General features: G+C 40.2%; 1 protein-coding gene and 1 pseudogene across 2 annotated transcripts in view; both read right to left on the bottom strand.

Moving 5' to 3' along the window:
* ANO10 (anoctamin 10) overlaps positions 1 to 19,813 on the bottom strand; it is a 253,672-nt gene that overhangs the window by 113,033 nt on the left and 120,826 nt on the right. The gene's annotated exons all lie outside the window — the stretch shown is intronic.
* On the bottom strand, positions 17,591 to 17,939 carry LOC111555384 (annotated as a pseudogene).

Raw genomic sequence — 19,813 nt, 5'->3', positions numbered from 1 at the left:
AGAACTACCACTATGTGCCTGGTATGTGTGTACATGGCTTTCTAGGACTGTAGAAAGAAAGAGTGAATTTTCCAGATTTCTGGAGCTCACATAAACTTTAAATGTAAACCAAGCTTTACAAAGTTCCCACAGCACCTAATGTTTCACCTGTTTTCATGAATGCATCCAGGCTTCAAACTAAACAATCTCAGCAGGTCAGACTGTAGTGGTGGTAACTCAAACCTCTTCCCTAAACCTCTCAGTGGGGTTTTTTTTTTTCTTTTTTTCTTTTTTTTTTTTTTTGAGACAGAGTCTCCCTCTGTCGCCCAGGCTGGAGTGCAGTGGCACAATCTCGCTCACTGCAACCTCGGCCTCCCAAGTCCAAGCGATTCTCCTGCCTCAGCCTCCCGAGTAGCTGGAGCTACAGGTGCATGCCACCAAGCCCAGCTAAGTTTTTGTACTTTTAGTAGAGACAGGGTTTCACTGTGTTGGCCAGTATGGTCTCAGTCTCCTGACCTTGTGATCCGCCCACCTCAGCCTCCCAAAGTACTGGGATTACAGGTGTGAGCCATTACGCCTGGCTGGATTTTCAATCCTACATCAATGAGCTGCTTTTTTTTTTTTTTTTTTTTTTTTGAGACAGTCTTGTCCTGTCACCCAGGCTAGAGTGCAATGGCATGATCTCGGCTGACTGCAACCTCCACCTCCCAGGTTCAAGCGATTCTCCTGCCTCAGCCTCCCGAGTAGCTGGAATTACAGGCGCATGCCACCAGGCCTGGCTAATTTTTTGGGGGGTATCTTTAGTAGAGATGGGGTTTCACCATGTTGGCCAGACTGATCTCGAACTCCTGACCTCATGGTCCACCCACCTTGGTGTTCCAAAGTGCTGAGATTACAGGTGTGAGCCACCATGCCCAGCCTAATCAGCTACTTTTAGTGATTTGCCCCGCTGACAATTCCTTCAGGTTTATATTGATTTCATCTCCTATGGATTCATCAAATTAACAGGACTTGAAGGCACATGACCTGTCAAGAATCTTTCACTATTCTCTATTATAATATTCCAATATTCCAGGTCCTGTTCAGTTGTTTCATTAATGGCACTGTTAGGAGTGAAAATTCTGAAGGCTTCTGGGAAGTGCCAAGAACCAGTGCTTTTACCCGTATAAATGAAGCTACCCTAAATAAGAGATGCATGGTGGTCATTGCACAGGTATCACAGTCAAAGGTTTCTTCTCCAGAATGCCGCCACTAAGGAAGCCCATGGCTTCAGTCTCCCATTAACCCTAAACATACTTCTATTCTCAGTGTTTAATCTTCTTCTAATGACTAGAGTTTTTAAAAGTTTTTGTAGCGGTTCACATATGTCTGTACATACATTAATTCCACACACCCACAAACATATATTTTAAATATAATCCAGCTCTTTCTTAGACAGGAAGCTCCATAAGGCAAGGAATTTGATCATCTGCTTTGTGATGGCTAGTGCCATTGGGAAACATTCTTGGGTAAACAGTCAATGTAAAGCTTAACAAATGCAGATGTTGCTGAACTTCAGAGAAGTACCAACAATTGGAGTTGCATTTTAAAAACTACATTCTACTTTATAACAGTTTTATTCATAATTTTATTCATAATTGCCCAAATTGGAAGCAATTGGAATGTCTTTCAGTAAATAAATGGATAAATAAACTGCTGTATAGTTATATAATGACATATTACTCAGTGGTAAGAAGAAATGACCTATCAAACCATGAAAAGACATAGAGAAATCTTAAATGGATACTGCTAAGTAAAAGGAGCAGGTCTGAAAAGGCTGCCTACTAAATGATTCCAACATTCTGGAAAAAGCAAAACTACAGAGACAGTGAAAAGATCAGAGGAACCTGTTTGGGCTATGGGGAGTATGGGAGATATATGGTAATTCATTCATTCATTTAGAGGCGGAGTTTCACTCTGTCATCCAGGCTGGAGTGCAGTAATGCAATCATGGCATATTGTAGCCTCAACCTCCCAGGCTCAAGCAATTCTCTCACCTCAGCTTCCTGAGTAGCTGGGAGTACAGCCGTGTGTCACCACACATACAGCTAATTTTGTGATTTTTATAGAGAATGGTTTTTACCATGTTGCCAGGCTGATCTCAAGTTCCTGAACTCAAACGATCTGCCTGCCTCTGCTTCCCAAAGTGCTGGGATTACAGGTGTGTGCTGCTGCACTTGGCCAATATATGGTAATTCTACTTTCTGCATAATTTTCCTATAAAACTAAGACTGCTTAAAAAAATAAAGTTTATAAATTTATAAATTACATTGTCAATCAAGACTTTAATGTTACATCATTAAACAGATACAGTCTGATTGTAGAATAATTTTCCATTAAAGTATTTTTAGAAGGATGCTATAATGATTTCTTCTCTTACATAACACTGTTGTGATGACCCAGAAAATATTTAGAAAATACTTTCCCCCAGTTGGAAACCTATTTATAGAAACATCAAACACTCAACCCCAGTTTTAACTAACAGAAAAAGTATATCCAATTAAAACAGAAACATTAGGAAAAAAATCAAGTATAAATAAAACATTTATTTTTTCCTTACTTACTTGCCATAAAACGTCTTCTATTTAGGAAGAGACAAAGTTTTAAAATTCAATGCTTAGGAAAAGGAATATTCCTTGCAAGTCTAGATTTTCTACTCTTGATCTGAAACCTCATCATGTCCCTCTGCCGCAGAGGACGAGTGTTCAGGGCGTCTCGGTGAACATCAAGGGTGTTAAATTCCACATGTAACCAGTTTTCCTGATGACTTTCCTACAAATGATACACTCCCACAGGTACTCCCATATTATGATGACATCCTATGCTTCTAGACACAATTTCTAATATAATATAGTGACAGAGGAGCAAGTTTTTAAAAAAGAAAGAAAAAGAAAATGAAGCAAGCTGGACATGCTACTTAAGAGGCTGAGGCAGGAGGATCACTTGAGACCAGGAGTTCGAGGCTACAGTAAGCCATGATAGTGCCACTGCACTCCAGCCTGGGTGACACAGTGAGACCCCATCTCTAAAAAAAAAAAAATTTTTTAAGAAAAATGAGGGGGGGGGAGGGATAGCATTAGGAGATATACCTAATGTAAATGACGAGTTAATGGGTGCAGCACACCAACATGGCACATGTATACATATGTAACAAACCTGCATGTCGTGCACATGTACCCTAGAACTTAAAGTATAATAAAAAATAAAGAAAGAAAGAAAAATGAAACAAAACATCATAGGAACCAATCAGATCCACACTGTGGAACAATCTACATGAAAACTGACCTTGCCTCTTCAAAAATCAATGTCATAGTTACTTTATCAATGAAGATCACAAATAAACAGACGAAAAAGGTCAACATTATTAATAATTAAAGAAATGCAAGTATGAATACCATGACACACTTATTAGAAAGCTAAAATTAAAAAACTGACAATACCGTGTGCTGACAAGGATGCAAAGTAGCTGGAACTCTCATACACTGCTGGTAGGAATGCAAATGGCACAGCAATTATGGAAAACAACTGGCAAGTTTACAATGTCAAATATTCCATTACCATTTGACTCAACAATCCTACTCCTATGTATTTACCCAAGTGAAATGAAAACCTGTATTTATGCAAAAACCTGTGAGCAAATGTTTATGGCAGCTCTATTCAAAATCACAAAGGCTGGAAAAAAATCAAAATACTCCTCTTCTACAGAATGGAAAAACAAGCTGTGGTATATCCACATGATGGTACACTACTCAGCAACAAAAAAGGAACAAACTATTGATAAATGCAAGAACATGGACGAATCTCAAATGCATTATGCTAAGTGAAAAAAAAAAAAAAAACAGACTTAAGAGCCTACGTACCACATGAGAAAGGCAAAACTTATAGGGAGAGAGAACAGATTAGTGGTTAAGGGTAGGGAGAGAGTTTGACAATGGAGGGAATTTTGGAAAGGAGGATGAAACTTCTATTTCTTAATTTTGATGATTATTACAAGAATTAATACAAAAACACACAGGTCTTTACACCAAAAAGTATGACTTTTCCTGTATGTAAAGTTTTTTAAAAAACACTTAAAATTTGTAAAATGAAAAAAAGTCACTGATATGGTGGGTAGGGGGAAAGGCTGATAGAACTGTTCAAGTTTAAAAGAGACCAAAGAGGCTGGTCTGAAGTTATCACAGTGAGTTATCTCAACTGATTGTTCACGGTCAGTTACAGATCAAACTCCTTGTTCCGCTCTTTCCCCACCCTTCTCACTACTGCACTTGACCAGCCTAAAAAAAAAAAAGAAAGAGAGACCAAAGAGGCATAACAACCAAATGCAATGAATTTCAACTGGCTCTTCCTATTTGATGTAGGAGGAAAAATTGCTGAAAAAAAAAATTGGAAGACAACTGGGGAAATGTGAATGAATATAGGCAAGATTTTAGAGGGAATTATGAAATTCTTGTTAATTTGCATAATGTGATAATGGCAATGGGATTAAATAGGACACTATCCTTATTCTTAGGAGATGTATGCTGAAATATTTCAGGTAAATTGCCTTGATGTCTGCACCTTACTTTCAAGAAGTTCATTTTTTTAAAAGTTGTGTTTTTATCTATATGTGTTTGTATGTGCATGTATATACACAAAAATAAAACAAATATAAGCAAAATGATAAATATGAATGACAATTGCAGAATCTGGGTTAAAAGAATACAACTATTCACTGAACTTTTTTTAGCATTTCTGTATATTTGAAAATTTCAAAATAATAAGTGGAGAGAAATCATTCACAAAACTAATCGTGGCAAACCAGTGTGTTGTTAAGGGAAGAGAGAGACCCTCTCATATTGTTTTATACTCAGAAAAAGAAACAGAAGCGAAACTAAAGGGAGGTAGCCTGGCGCCTAGGAACCAGACCCGAAACCAAGGAACCAGACCCCAAACCAGGCCTGGGACTGCCTGACCTAAGCCTGGGAGTTAAAATTTGACCCCGACCTAGCAACTGATGTTATCTATAGATTCCAGACATCGTATGGAAGGACACTGTGAAACCTCCCGTTCTGTTCTGTTTCACTCTGACCACCAGTGCTTGCAGCCCCTGTCACATACCCCCAGCTTGCTCAATCAATCACAACCCTCTCACATGGACCCCCTTAGAGTTGTGAGCCCTTAAAAGGGACAGAAGTTGGGCACCTGACAAGCTCAGATTTTAAGATGCTAGCCTGCCGATGCTCCCAGCTGATTAAAAGCCACTCCCTTCACTATCTCGGTGTCTGAGGGGTTTTGTCCGTGGTTCGTCCTGCTACATTGTGAAATCCTCTCTGGAAGATTTTTGGTCCAAAATGTCTTTTTTAAATAGCTGTTTTCCCAGTAGACAGAATCAAAATTAATGCACAGCATTTGATTATTTCTCTCTGATCTCTTTTAAACATGATCAGTGCCCAATATCGGACCTCTGATGATGAGACACTGTCCGCTTTGCTGGCCTGATTCCATACCCAGCGCTGTCTATGCTCTCCTCCTCGATGTCATAAGCCACGTCCTTCCTCACTGCTAGGCTCCTGCCACGTCACTCTACTTGCTCCTCTTTCCTGCCGTGATAAAGCTGGTCTGGAATGCTCTGAGCCCCACAGGCACAGTCAGAGACAGCATGACCACCCCTGTGGTCTCAGTGCCACACACGCCTCTCCCACACTTTTCATACCACTGCCGTTATTTGTTGACTTTTCTCAGGTGCCAATTTACCAGAATGGGAGGAAAGAAATCCCATTCACTCTTCTATCACTTTATGCCCAATACAGTTCCTAGACACGCCGAAGAAAATAGTTGTTTTAACTGAAGGTTTCTCAACCTCAGCGTTTCTCAACCTCAGCACTGCTGACATTTTGGACTGGAAACTTCTTTGTTGTGGGAGCTGCCCTGGACGTTGTAGGATGTTCAGCAGCGCTTAAATATTGAATAAATGAATGAATGATCCTGAGGTATTCTTATACAAATGGCAATTACTGGGTGGGGTTGTGGGGAAGGCTATACAAAGAAAATTACAACCTTTGAAGATGGAGAGTTCTGGAGTCAGTGACAGAGGCCTGGTGATGACAGTGAGAGTACAGCCCAAGTGACAGCACAGCTGGGCTGAGGAGGGTTCACAGTAAACACACACATTCATTCCTCCCAGCCAACATGTGTATACAGTTTTGGAATGGTCCAAAGAGCATTTTTATATTGTGTGCAACTGAGAGAAAGTGGTATAACAGAGGTCTTTTTGGTTTTGGTATAAAGCAATTTCAAGCAAAGGCAAAATGATGATTATTGATTTCAACCTAGGATATAAAGGGCCATATAAGACTGATTACATGTGGTCATACCACTTGCTGAACGTTTCAGTGCTTCCCTCCGGCCCCCGAATCTCTTCCTTTTTCACATTAGAAGACTGTCAACTCACAAAAGAAAACTGATGGGCTCAGAGGACTTTATCAGGGTTGATTATCAAAACGAATATGTTGTTTTTCCAAGTCGATAAAACACTGGAGAGATCAAAGCAGGAGGAGCAACATCTCCCCAGAAAATGAGGGTTTTTCTTGCTGGCAGCTAAGCTTCTTGGTGGACAATAAACTAAAACAATCTCTCCTTGATTGCATTTTTGACTTGTAAATGTTTTTAATTGGCTTAACCAAAGCTCTCATTAAGAGACATATTCACTAACTTTGGTTCTTCATAATACATTTATATTTTAAAACAGCTCTTTGATGCTTAATTCAGAGAAATTAAAACAAACACTGGTTAAAAAGAATGAATGTGTAAATAAGTCAAATATCAACTATAACAAATCATCATTTAAAAATATGATCCTTTAGTGGTATTTTAAAATAAATACATGTATTTGACTTTTATGTTTAAAGAAATCTGCATTTATGGTCATTACAGATTCAGGTTGCCACATAAAGAAATGCTGTTATCTTGCAACAGAACAGATGGTCCCCAAAATCCTTGTAAGAAATCTATCTATCTAATCTAGTCAAGGAGGGAGTGTGAAGCTCACTTTTCTCTCCGATTTTATTATCACTAATTATTTTGTAGAAATTTTTTTGTCCTTTGGTTTTTAACTAGACATGATTATTTAAATATATAATCACTATAGAAGGACAAAAGAAAGAAACACAGAAAAGCCAAAAGAAATAAATTACCCAAATCTTAATGGCCAGAGAAAACTACTGGTGTTAACATGGGATTATATCCGCCCAGGCCATTTATACAAAAGCAAACATCTACACATATGCCTTTATTAGCTTTTCACTTAGCACTATGTCATGGCTGCCTTTCCAAGGATAAAGACTTACATACAGTTTTGTTTATAGTGGCAAGATATATCATTATAAGGATGGGTCAACATTTAATCAATTGTCTAATGTTGGACACATAGCTCCTTCTCAGTCTTGAACCTTACATACAACATTAGTATGAAGAACCTGTGAATTTTTTTTCTTAGAGTTTCTTTCTTTGGTGTCATTCTTATAGTCAGGGTTTCCCCACCCAAAGATCAGATAAATATTCACCTATAATTCTTTCCAGTCCTTTTATGGTTTTGTTATATTCATATATTTAACTTGACTGAATTTCATTTCAGTGTATACCTTAAAAGAGGGGAGACTTTATCCACTCTCCCCAAATGGCTTGCCATTTGTACCAGCAACATTTAATAACTAATTAATCATTTTTTCACTGACAAAAAATGCCTACCACAAATGTGTGGTGGGGGGCGGTTCTTTGTTTTTGTTTTGCTTTTGAGATGCAGCCTTGCTGTGTCGCCTAGGCTGGAGTGCAATGGCGCAATCTTGGCTCACTGAAACCAATCTCTGCCTTCCAGGTTCAGGACTGTCTCCTGCCTCAGCCTCCGGAGTAGCTGGGATTACAGGCGTGCGCCACCACACCCGGCTAATTTTTATTTTTTAGTAGAGATGGGGTTTCACCATGTTGGCCAGGCTGGTCTCGAACTCCTGACCTCGAGTGATCCGCCCACTTCACCCTCCCAAAGTGCTGGGATTATAGGTGTGAGCCACCACACCTGGCCTACAAATTTGTATGTATCTATACTTTTGACAGTTCATGGACTTTATGATCTGTTCTATTTATCTGTTTATTTATTCTGGTGCCAATATCAGAATTTTTCAGTTACTGTAGCTTTATTTTCTTCAAAAATGTCCATGGCCATTATCTCATATTTATTCTATGTGATTTACTTCAGAATCATATATTCTGATACCCTGTTTGCTCATTATTGTCATTTTATAATGTTAACTAGTTTACTCTGGGTTTTACAATATTTTTTTCTGTTAGCTTATCTACCTTTCCCCTAAAATTATCATGTATTTAACCATGTCTAAATAAAAACCAAAGGGGAACTAAAGAAAATTCCAAAAAATAATTGTTGGTAGACCTGAAGGTTGCCCCCAAATTTTCGGTTTATTTTGGTGATATCAGTGTACCCAGTCTCTGAATGTTACTGAATCCTAAGGTAGAAAGAGTCTCTACCTCTTCTAGGCTTGCTTTTGGTTTCCAATTAGCGGGGTCTATAGTGGTCTACTAGCATTTGTTAAATTCATTCCTTATGTCATCCCACCAATTGTCTCAGAAAGGGAAGCCATTGGCTGGTTCTTGGTGTCTTCCTGAAGTTGGTCTGTCCTTCACATGTTATATCAGATAAAAACTTCTCAACACCTATAGAATGCAATGGACACCACTTCCCTGCCAGCTCCCTGTTTTCTCCTTACTTTTCTTTTTCTCGGTTTATGGAGTTTTCTCCTTACTTTCCATTTTCTTTGCAATTTTTATTGGTTTCTTCCCTTCCTTCACCATCTTCCCAGGAAATTTTGAGTTAGATCACTTTGTGGAACTTTGTATGAGCAAGTTATACCACTAATAAACATTAAAATAATGAGACAGCCTAAGATGAACTGCTCAAAGAAAAAGAAGACTAGCTCTGAATTCATGCATGACCACACCATGTATTTTGAAAGAAGAAGGAAAACACAGCAAAACTTGCTAATCAATAAGCAATTTGCTGATCAATAAGTAATTTCCCTGTACTACTCAACGCAGGCAGATCTCCACAGTGGGCAGATACAAGAGTTTTTTTTTTTTTTCTTTTGACATGGGTAAAATTTCTTTCATTTGAGAAAGTAATGTGTGTGCATAGTTTTAAAGAATAAAGACATAAGAATACACAGAAATTATCTCCCATCCATTCCTGCTCTGCATCCCTCTACCATCCTACAGTGTTCTCCCTAGAGACAAGCCGTTATTTATCTACTGGTTTACAAATAGAAAAATCCTTCATTATCCCTCAAATTAAAACTGATCGGCATATTGAGATGATATGATATTGAGAAGATACAGTATGCAATTGTTAAGAAAAGCTAGAATAATATCAAAGGTATTGTGCTGGATAAAACTTAGGCAGATGCACAAAAAAGATGTACTATCTCTCCCTTTTTATTAATATGAAAATAATTTATAAATCATTTACTCAAACAAACATTTACTGAGCATCTACCATATGCTAGGGACTGTCCTAAGTGGTATGGACAGAAAATGAGGCAAGACATACTCCATCTACTACCCTCCATTTCATTTTATTAAGATAATTGCTAATAACAGCTGACAGTTACATTTTAAGTGCTAAATCAAAATGTCATCACATAAAAGTCATTTGTGAATCAAATGGAACAATCTCAACACAGATCTAAAACTCTTAATGCTTCCTTGGATCCTGGACCATAAATACCATAATACTGTACTTGCGGTAAGCTCAGAGCAGGAGGGAATGGCCTGATGACAAATCACCCCCATCTTAATGTCCTAACATCCCCTATACTGTCAGTCGACCTTGGGTGTGTTCACACACAACAGCACACAGGAAGATGCGAAGGTGACGTGGCCTTCCTGTTTGGGCAAGGCATAATCTTAACGTAGAAGGTGCCTGTTGCTCTTTATAGGCAGAAAAAAGAGCCAGTATCACTTACAATTGGACAGACCTCTTTGGTAGGGGCCAGCCTACCTGCACAACAGAGGCACACATGGGGAGTGAGGGTGGAATGTTGAGAAGTGATTTCCCAATGGCCCATCGCTAAGGAAATAGTCCCTGTTTTTTCAGCTCATACTTTACTGCAATGCTAACCTACTGCCAGGCCCTATTCTAAGTGCTTTTCATATATTTACTCATTTAATGCCCACAGTAGCCCTATGAGGCAGAAACTATATTTATTCCCATTTGACAGATAAGGAAACCGAGGATCAGAGAGGTTATGTACCTTGGCCAAGGTCACAGTTAGTGAGCTGTCTATACGAGCCACATGGAGTGAGGTTCTGGAGAGGGAATTTGGGGTTAGTTAGAACTGATGCCTTAAAATGTCCTTGTCAAAGTTGCCTCTTCTATGCAAAATGATAATTCTGAAATCAGCAACCTAAAAAACAACAGCCATCTATTATGACCTCACCACTGTGCTACGTGTTTTATAAAAGAAAAGCCCAATCCTAACAAACCCTTTAAAGTAGGCACTTTAACCACCCAATTTACAGAGTAGGAAATTAAGGTCTGGAAAGTAACTTCCCCCAGCTAGTGAGATCTGAGGTCAGGATCTTAGCTGTCTGACTCCAGGACCCATGCTTTTTTCATTTCACTACAGTGACTATGTGTGAGTGAGAAATTCCAACATCATCACAATCAGAAAAATAGTGGCTCTGTCTGCTCTGATGGTTTATGCTTGTGCTAACACAGGCTTTCCTCCTAGTGAGGAGAAGTCTTTGGCACAAGTAATTAATTTATATTAATGCTTAGCTCTCACTCACTCCTATGTAGTATTCATATTTGACACAGTATAATTTTTCTCATTTTCAAACACAGATTATTCATACCATACATATGTAGCAGATAATTCAATAATAAATTGACTGTGATCAAACACTTGGCAAAAGCTTGAGAAGTCAAATAGCTTTTAAAAGTCTAATACATCCTTAGACTTCCAAATTGTCTCCATTTTAACGTTAGAGCATCTAAAAGCAAACCAAAGTACCTGTGTGATAACATTATAGACCCCTACAGAAATGCCTCCACAAGTTAGGGCACTTGAGAAACTATAGTGAACCATCTGAATGGTTTTCTAAAACTATCTTGAGGACACAGAGTATTGTGTCAATCCAGGTTCCCTGGTCCTTTTGTTTAATAACAGAAAAGAGGCACTACTTTTTTCTTTTCACTTGTGCTAACATGAAAACATAAGAGCAAGCAGTAAGGCCTAATTGTATAAAAACTGTATCATGTCTTACGCGGTAAGAACACACTGGCCCTCTTATCCCAGATGTTCTCTAAAAATTTCTGTACCTAATTATCCTATTTACATTTTAAACATTGTTCTTACTTTCTTTTTCAAGTAGGTGAAGTTAGAAATAAAAAAATAAATATTAAACTTTGATATATTTATTAATTCAGAAGTTGGTCAATCTAAAGTTCAATAATCTATGAAAAATTATCAAATTCACAGGACTCAACAATAAAAAAGAACCAGAGAAGTAAAGACCTCTAATGAAATGCGATTGGTACATCTGCCCTGAAGAGAGCGTTTTGAAAGGAGGGAAAGGAGGGAGGGAAAAAGGAAAGTTGAAGGCTGCAGACATTTCTAAGTATTAAAGTGGGTAGACTAAGCAGGAGAAAAGTTAATTACCAAATGGTTAAAGTCAAAGTGTAATACTGGGACCTGAGAGACTTCTGGATTAAACAGATGAACTTAACGTCGGCTCTCCCCTCCTTCTGAATCACCATAAAATGACAGCCCACAGTGCCTGAGCCTTGGAGAACCCCAGGAGATAGAGTCTAGGCCCTCAGAAGGGCTGCAGAAGGACAGAAGACACTCCTTGTCCCCTCTCTGTCCTTCAGAGCCCCATCCCCTCTCTCACCCAGTGGAAGACAAAAGACTTCCTATCACGTGAGACTGGACTACAGACAGCACCAGGTGCAGTAACACAATAATGAAAACGCCTTTCCACTAAAAGAAGAATTAGGGAGGAAACAGAGACAAGGCAGAGATCAGAAGAAAAGTACAGAGGGATAACACTGTATTCATGAAATAAAGTACAGAATGCTATTTTCTAAAAGGAGGTGGGAACATTCAGAGAATAAAAAAGAGCTCTTGGATACTAAACTTATGACTGCTGACATTCAATAGAAGAATTAGGAAATACAGTTGAGAAAATCTCAAAATAGACGAACCCAAACAAACAAGGAGACACAAAAAAGGCGGAAAACATACAACAAATGGTAAGTCCAGAAAATGCAACAGAGGGCCAGAAATAAAGATAGAACATGGAGAAAAGATAATTCTCAAAGAAATAATTCAAGGATTTCACAGAACTAAAGAACAGGTGTTTGCAAGTGTTAAGTCCCACTGGTCAAGGAGACCACAAAGGCATATCATTGTGAAATGTCAAGACACCAGGGATAAAGAGAAAACTGTGGAAGCTTCCAGACAGAATGAACAGACCCCGTGTAAAGGATCAGGGGTCAGGCTGGCATTAGGTTCTCAACAGCAATGTTAGAGGCAATGGGTAATATCCTCCAAATTTGGAGGGCAGATGGGCATAAAGATATCTGCAGATATGCAAGATTCCAAACTCTCTCTCATGAACCTGCCAAGATAAAGGAGGAGGTTACAAGAAAGGGGGACGGTGCAGAAACAAGAAGCCAAGTGAATTCCCAAGAAGTTGGGAAGTGAGGACAAAAACCCTGCAGCCAGTTTGGAGGTGAACTGCCCAAATGGGAAGGGAACAACATAGTTCCAGGAATACCCACTCCAAGGAAAACAACACAACACACTGAGAAGCTGTCTGGTGTGTTTAAGCACACTATGTTTAGGAAAGAATCAACGATAGGTACACAGAAACCAAACAAAGAAAAAACAAGGCCGTTTTTAACTCAATTATGCTTAAGGAAACATAATCATGGCACACTACGTAGTTATCTACAAATACAATTTGCACAATAATACAATCACTAAATATTGATTTAACCAAAAGTTGTGATGTGAAACTACACTGGCAGGATGGAACACAAAGACATTCATATTTTATAGTAGAGAGTCAATAAAACTGAAAAACAGTATTTAGAAATATAGAGGTAAACAGCAGAAAAGGGCTAAAAATTTGAGTCATATACTCTAGGAAATTGGGACAAGGCAGAGACCCATTCTTCTGCTATTACTCTTAAAGGAATATTTGACCTTTAAAATTATTTACATGTATCACTTTCATAAAAACAAAATATGATTAGATTAAAAAGCTAAATTTTCTTGGTCAACTGTAAGTGAAAAAAATGAGTAAAATGTAGTTTTTAAATTATGGCAGGTACTAAGACTGATACTCAATTTGTGCCTATAAACCAATAATAAAATTCTAAGCTCCCCATCTGACTGAGGGTCCTTCACTCAGCCAAGGGCATTCCAAAGCTAACCTGAAAACTAGTTCAGGCCATGATGGGACATGGGGGGGTTGAACATGCCTCATTATACCCTCCTCCCTTTGGAATTCAGGCCCAGATGACCAGCATTAACATCAAAACAGAGACCTTAAGACTGACAGAAATGATAGGAAACATTTACAATCTATTATTTCTGAAGCCCACTATCTGGAGGCTTCATCTGCATGATAAAACCTTGGTCTCAACAGTCACTTATCTTAACCCAGCCATTCCCTTCTGTTGATTTTCATGTTTTTAGATAATAACTCTTTCAACCAATTGCCAATCAGAAAATCTTTTAATCTACCTATAACGTGGAAGCCAGAGGCTTTCCAAATCACACTAAAATGACAGTCCACAGTGCCTGAACCTTGGTGAACCTTTTGGACCAAACCAGCGTACATCTTGTATGTATTGATTGATTGGTTGATCTTTTTATTTTGGAGTCTTGCTCTTGTCGCCCAGGCTGGAGTGCAATGGCATGATCTTGGCTCACTGCAACCTTTGCCTCCTGGGTTTAAGCAATTCTCCTGCCTCAGCCTCCCGAGTAGCTGGGACAGGTGTGTGCCACCACCCCTGGCTAATGGTTTGTATTTTTAGTAGAGACAGGGTTTCGCTGTGTTAGCCAGGATGGTCTTGATCTCCTGACCTCATGATCTGCCCACCTCGGCCCCCCAAAGTGCTGGGATTACAGGTGTGAGCCACCGCGCCCAACCAATTGATGTCTTATGTCTCCCTATAATGTATAAAACCAAGTGGTAGCCCAACCACCTTGGCACATGTTCTCAGGATCTCCTGAGGCTGTGTCACGAGCCATTGGTCACTCATATTTGGCTCAGAATAAGTCTCTTCAAATATTTCATAGAGGTTGACTCTTTTCATTGCCATGCCTTTAGAGAACCATGGGATCTCAGGATTGGAAGCCCCTGAACAATCATCTGATATGCCACCTGCTCCCCAGTGTGAGACCGGCTATGTGAACTGTGAACAAACTCTGCCCCTAGGAACTGCTCCCAACACAGTTATGGCCCCCAAAACACCATACCCAGGTAAACACACTAACTTTTCAATAGTCAAAGATGGCCAGGCATGACCCTGAAGCTTCTTCTCTGCTGGGTTTCTACTTCTACTTCTCTCTAGCTTCTGAGGGGCTCTCTCTGAGTCCCAGACTGTGTGATCAAAAAGGCCTTAGTAGCTCCTAATCTCACATCCCTCCAATCTGGGAGAGTAGGTAGACCAAGACAGACTACTCTTTATGGCAATTTCAAACCTTGCAAGGATGGGCTGCAGGGTGGAGCCTAGGCTGGGTGCTCATGTGCTCACCACTGGGCAGGGAACAGGGCAGGGATGGGGACACAGTCTGCACCAGGAGCAAAGCTGTACCCTTGTAGTCAGCTGAGGGAGGAGGGTCATTCTCCAGGAGAAACTGGTAACGGGTAGGCAATCCATGAAATAGGCCATGGATGGTAAAGAAAGAGAATGTTTATTAAATTTGTCTCTTAAAAGATTCAATTTTTGGTCATGTTTGAGAATTAATTATGTCTTCTCTAACTAATGATTTTATGCTATAAGCTTCCTGTGCTCTGGGACATGGAAGGATGATCAGCATCAAATGCCACAAAGCAGGAATTCAACAAGATGATCATTTGTTTTTAAGAAAATGTCTCTGTTTATTTCCTGTGGAAATAATGACTTCCTGGGTAACTGTGGCAAGAGTAAAAAAAATCTGCTTCCAGACCTTAAACCTTTTACTCATAAGTTTAGTAACGGGACATTTTTATAGAGTTTTGGTGACTTTACAATTTTTGTCTTCAGGTGGTGTGTTTTTTGTTATTTCCATTTGCATTGTAAAATGGTATCTCATCAGAGGAGCCAAGCTGCTAGAAATAGATTCAAAAGTAACAGTTCATGTTGATGCCTCTGGGGTAACACATACACTCGGTCTGGTTCCTAACCATGCAACAGACACAAAACACTAAAATCAATTGCCTCAGCACCTCACATTGCTCAAAGATTCATAAGCCAATACTATCCACGTGATTGATAAGTGTTAACAGAAAAACAAAACTCTGTAAAATATCTCAAGATGTTTATACTGAGCCAATATGAGTGACCATGGCCCAGTGTTCAGTTTCAAGATGTCCTGAAACAGTGTGCCTGAGGTGGTTGGGTTACAGTTTGCTTTTATACATTCTAGGGAGACAGAAGTTACACGCAAAAACATAAATCAATCCATGGAAGGTATACATTGGTTCAACCTAAAGAGGTAGGATACCTTGAAGCAGGGGCTGACAGGTCACAGGTGGATTCCAATATTTTCTGATTAGCAATTGGTTGAAATAATTAAGCTTTGTTTAAAGACAAAAGAAATGCCTGAGTTAAGTTAAGGGGGGCTGTGGACACCAAGGTTCTTTGCTATTATTATCTGATACAGGGTCTCATTCAATTGCCCAGGCTGGAGTGCAGTGGTGCAATCACAATTCGCTGCAGCCTCAACCTCCCAGACTCAAATGATCCTCCCACCTAAGCCTCTCGAGTAGCTAGGGCGGCAGGCACACACCACCGTGACTGGGTTTTTTGTTTGTTTGTAAAGATGGGGTTTAACCATGTTGCCCAGACTGGTATCAATCTCCTGGGCTCAAGTGATCTGCCCACCTCAGCCTCCCAAAGTGTGGGATTACAGGTGTGAGCTACAGGCCCAGCCAGACCAAGGTTCTTGTTATGCAGATGAAGCCTCCAGGTAGCAGCTTTCAGAGAACATAGAAGGTAAATGTCTCTTTTCAGATCTTAAAGGTAACAAATTCATTTAATCTCTCCTAGATCCCAGAAAGATCTAGAAGGGGAAGGCCTGGCCGCATTAATGGAGATATTTCTACAGATGCAAATTCCCCCCACAGGAAACAGTTTTGCAGGGCCATTTCAAAATATATCAAAGAAATATATTTTGGGGGTAAAATATTTTTATTTCCTTCAGAGTCGGCTGTCATGTGATGCTATACCAGAATCAGGTTGGAATTTGCTATCTTATGTGCCACTCTTTGTGGCAACAAAGTGTCTGTTCTATCAGTCTAGTAATCTCTATTTCAATGTTAATGCTAGTCAGTTGTGCCCAACTCCGAAAGGGAAAGGGTATAACGAGGTATGTCTAACCTCCCTTCCCATCATGGCCAAAAACACAGTTTTTCAGTTTTCTCTGAGGCCTTCTTGGCCAAGATAGGGTCCATTCAGTTGGCTGGGGGACTTAAGATTTTATTTTTGGTTTACATCATGGAGGTGCGGGCCGTGTTCTCCGTCAACAGGCACGACTAATTGTCTAAGCATTTACAGTTTATGTCTTTTTTTTTTCTTTCTTTTTTTGCACTGGGGCATTCCTGAGTTTATTTGGGGCATACCCGGGTGAAGGCCCTGAACCTAAAATGTTGGGCCTCCTGGTGGTGAAGCGTGGCTAGTGCTGACGGCGGCAGGACCGGGTCGGGTAGCAGGAACTTGATCTTGGAATTGTGGCTTGACGGCCAGCGGGGGGCACTTACTGGCTGCGATCTCCTCCACCTTCATGACCCGGATGGAGTGGGCCCGGGCGCGGTGCCAGGCGCCTATGTCTCGCTAGTACTGGATGACAGCGCCTGCGGTGGTTGGGTCCTGGTATTCCCGGTGTCAGGCCTCTGAGCCCAAGCTAAGCCATCAAATTCCCTGTGACCTGCACGTATACATCCAGATGGCCCGAAGCAACTGAAGATCCACAGAAGTGAAAATAGCTTAACTGATGACATTCCACCATTGTGATTTGTTTCTGCCCCACCCTAACAGATCGATGTACTTTGTAATTTCCCCCACCCTTAAGAAGGTTCTTTATCATCTCCCCCACCCTTAAGAAGTTTCTTTGTAATTCTCCCCACCCTTGAGAATGTACTTGGTGAGCTTCACCCCCTGCCCCCAAAACAATGCTCTTAACTTCACCGCCTATCCCAAAACCTATAAGAACCAATGATAATCCCACCACCCTTTGCTGACTCCTTTTTCGGACTCAGCCTGCCTGCACCCAGGTGAAATAAACAGCCATGTTGCTCACACAAAGCCTGATTGGTGGTCTCTTCACACGGACACGTGAAACACCCGGTACATATTGTGGGTGCCGCTACGGGAGTCACAGCACAGCCAGATGCCGAAGTTCTTCACCCACAAGGGGGACTTATCAAACACCTGCCCACAGTAGACAATCTCCCCTGAAGACTTCTTCATCTTCTTTAACTGAGATAGGAAGTACCAGAAGCGGGTCTTGGCGATGACATCATTAGGCGCAAAGATTCGCATGCGGTAGAGGGGCGGTGTGTGGCATTTGGGGGTGGACGGGCTGCGACCCACCACCTTGCACTCTTGGTAGTGTGCCCAAGGCCTTCATGGCATCCTCTCCACGCTCACCGCCACCCGCAAAAGGTACAGTTTATGTCTTTACGGTTAATTGCACTTGAAGAAAATAAAAATATTTTATCCCAAAGTATATTTCTTTGACACATTTTGAAATGGCTATCACAGGGCCAGCAGACAGAAGCGGCCTTGTAAAGCTGTCTCTTGTCGGAGAAATTTGCATCTGTAGAGAATCTCCATTAATGCAGCCAGGCCTTCCTTTCTAGGCCTTTCACAGATCTGGGAGAGATTGAGTCTGACACCTTTACAAGTCTGAAAAGACATGTTTACTATCCATTCTCTCTAGGGGTTCTAGCTATAAGGCTTCATCCACATAACAAGGCCACTTTCGCTAGCCAAGCCTCCTTTTTTCTCTCCCCTATAACCTGTCGTGCCATTAAAACCTGTTTTGGGCCACACTCTGAGCCTGCGTTCTTTTTATAACCTCAAGGTGGTATATAAGCTTCTGTACCTTATTGAGGGGTTGGATCTTCATTCTGAAAGCTCCCATGTATGCATATTAAATAAATCTGCCTTTTCTCCTATTCATCTGCTTTTTGTAAGTTGATTTTTCAGTGAACCTTTACAGGGCCAAGGGGAAAACTCTCCTTTGGCCCTTAGAGTGAACAGTAAAGGAAGACACAAGGGGCACAGGAGGACGCAGCAAGTTTTCACAATAAGACTAGGAGATTACACAGTTTGACAGAATGAACTCGTATTATTTTTCATTTCAGGTACTCAGAACATGTAGTTCAATTAACTGGTATTGAAATTACATGCCAGAAAAAAACATATATTTCTCTTTTCTTTTCTTTGAGCTAGAAGACTAGTTTGCTACAAAACAGTCTCTTTCCCTGGTGAAAAAAACCAGGGGTGAAATTTAAAACCTGTTTTTAATCTCATGACCATTAGAGGCTCTGATTTAAAAAAAAAAACAAAACGACTATCTTACAAAAATCAACAACTACCTAAACATTTACAAATTAAAATCTCCTTTCACTGAAGAAGTATTCTGTTATAAGGAATCACTTGAAAAGAATAAGCCTGTAACAGTACCCTTTGCACCAAATAATGCCTTAAGGGTTCAGAAGTCCTTGAATATTATTTCTTCTGATCCTCACAGCAATTCCATTAGGCTGTTCTCAACGTGATACATGGATGACGGAAAAACAGCCTGAAGTCCGAGAAGGCTTGCGTAAAGTCACTCAGCTTACAGGAATCAGGGCTGCAGCCAGGCTTTGACATCTAGCCCTGGCCTCTCTCTTTCTGATAAATCCAGTTTCCTTCCCCTTCTCAGATCTCCAACTATGCCACAACAAAAGTCTTGCATGGTGTGTTTGTTCCTCTCCTCTCTAAATATTCCCTCCTGTTGCAATACGTTTCCAGCCTAAAAATGTGAAATTTAAAAACTTTTTATCTAAACACTAAGTGAAATGAAAAGCAAAACAATGAGATAACCAAAAACCTGGCAACTTGGAAGGGGGAGAAGAAAAGTATTTTAGAGGACTCCTTTTAAAACAAGGCCATATTTTAAGATCATAATAGTGAAGATTAAAAACTCAGTAATACTCCATACCTTTATTAATATTGGGCAGTACGCATCATCACAGAACAGATATTTAATATGTACTCGAACTGGTCCAGACCCTAGAAAACGATGGAAGGCTCCCCCTAATTCATTCTAAGAAGCTAGAACACACTTAATACCAAAGTATGATAAAGAAAAACAGAAACCAATTTCACTTATAAATATTGATGCAAAGATTCTAAATCAAGTACTGGCAAACAGAACCCAGAAGTGAATTTGTTTACAGTAGGTAGCTAGTCAGGCATAAGCAGGACAGGAAGGTGCTCCCAGCACGCATACACACACACACACACACACACACACACACACGC

Source organism: Piliocolobus tephrosceles, chromosome 2, assembly GCF_002776525.5.
Source record: "Piliocolobus tephrosceles isolate RC106 chromosome 2, ASM277652v3, whole genome shotgun sequence".
Classification (NCBI taxonomy): Eukaryota; Metazoa; Chordata; class Mammalia; order Primates; family Cercopithecidae; genus Piliocolobus; species Piliocolobus tephrosceles.
This window is presented reverse-complemented; position numbering and strand designations above follow the sequence as displayed.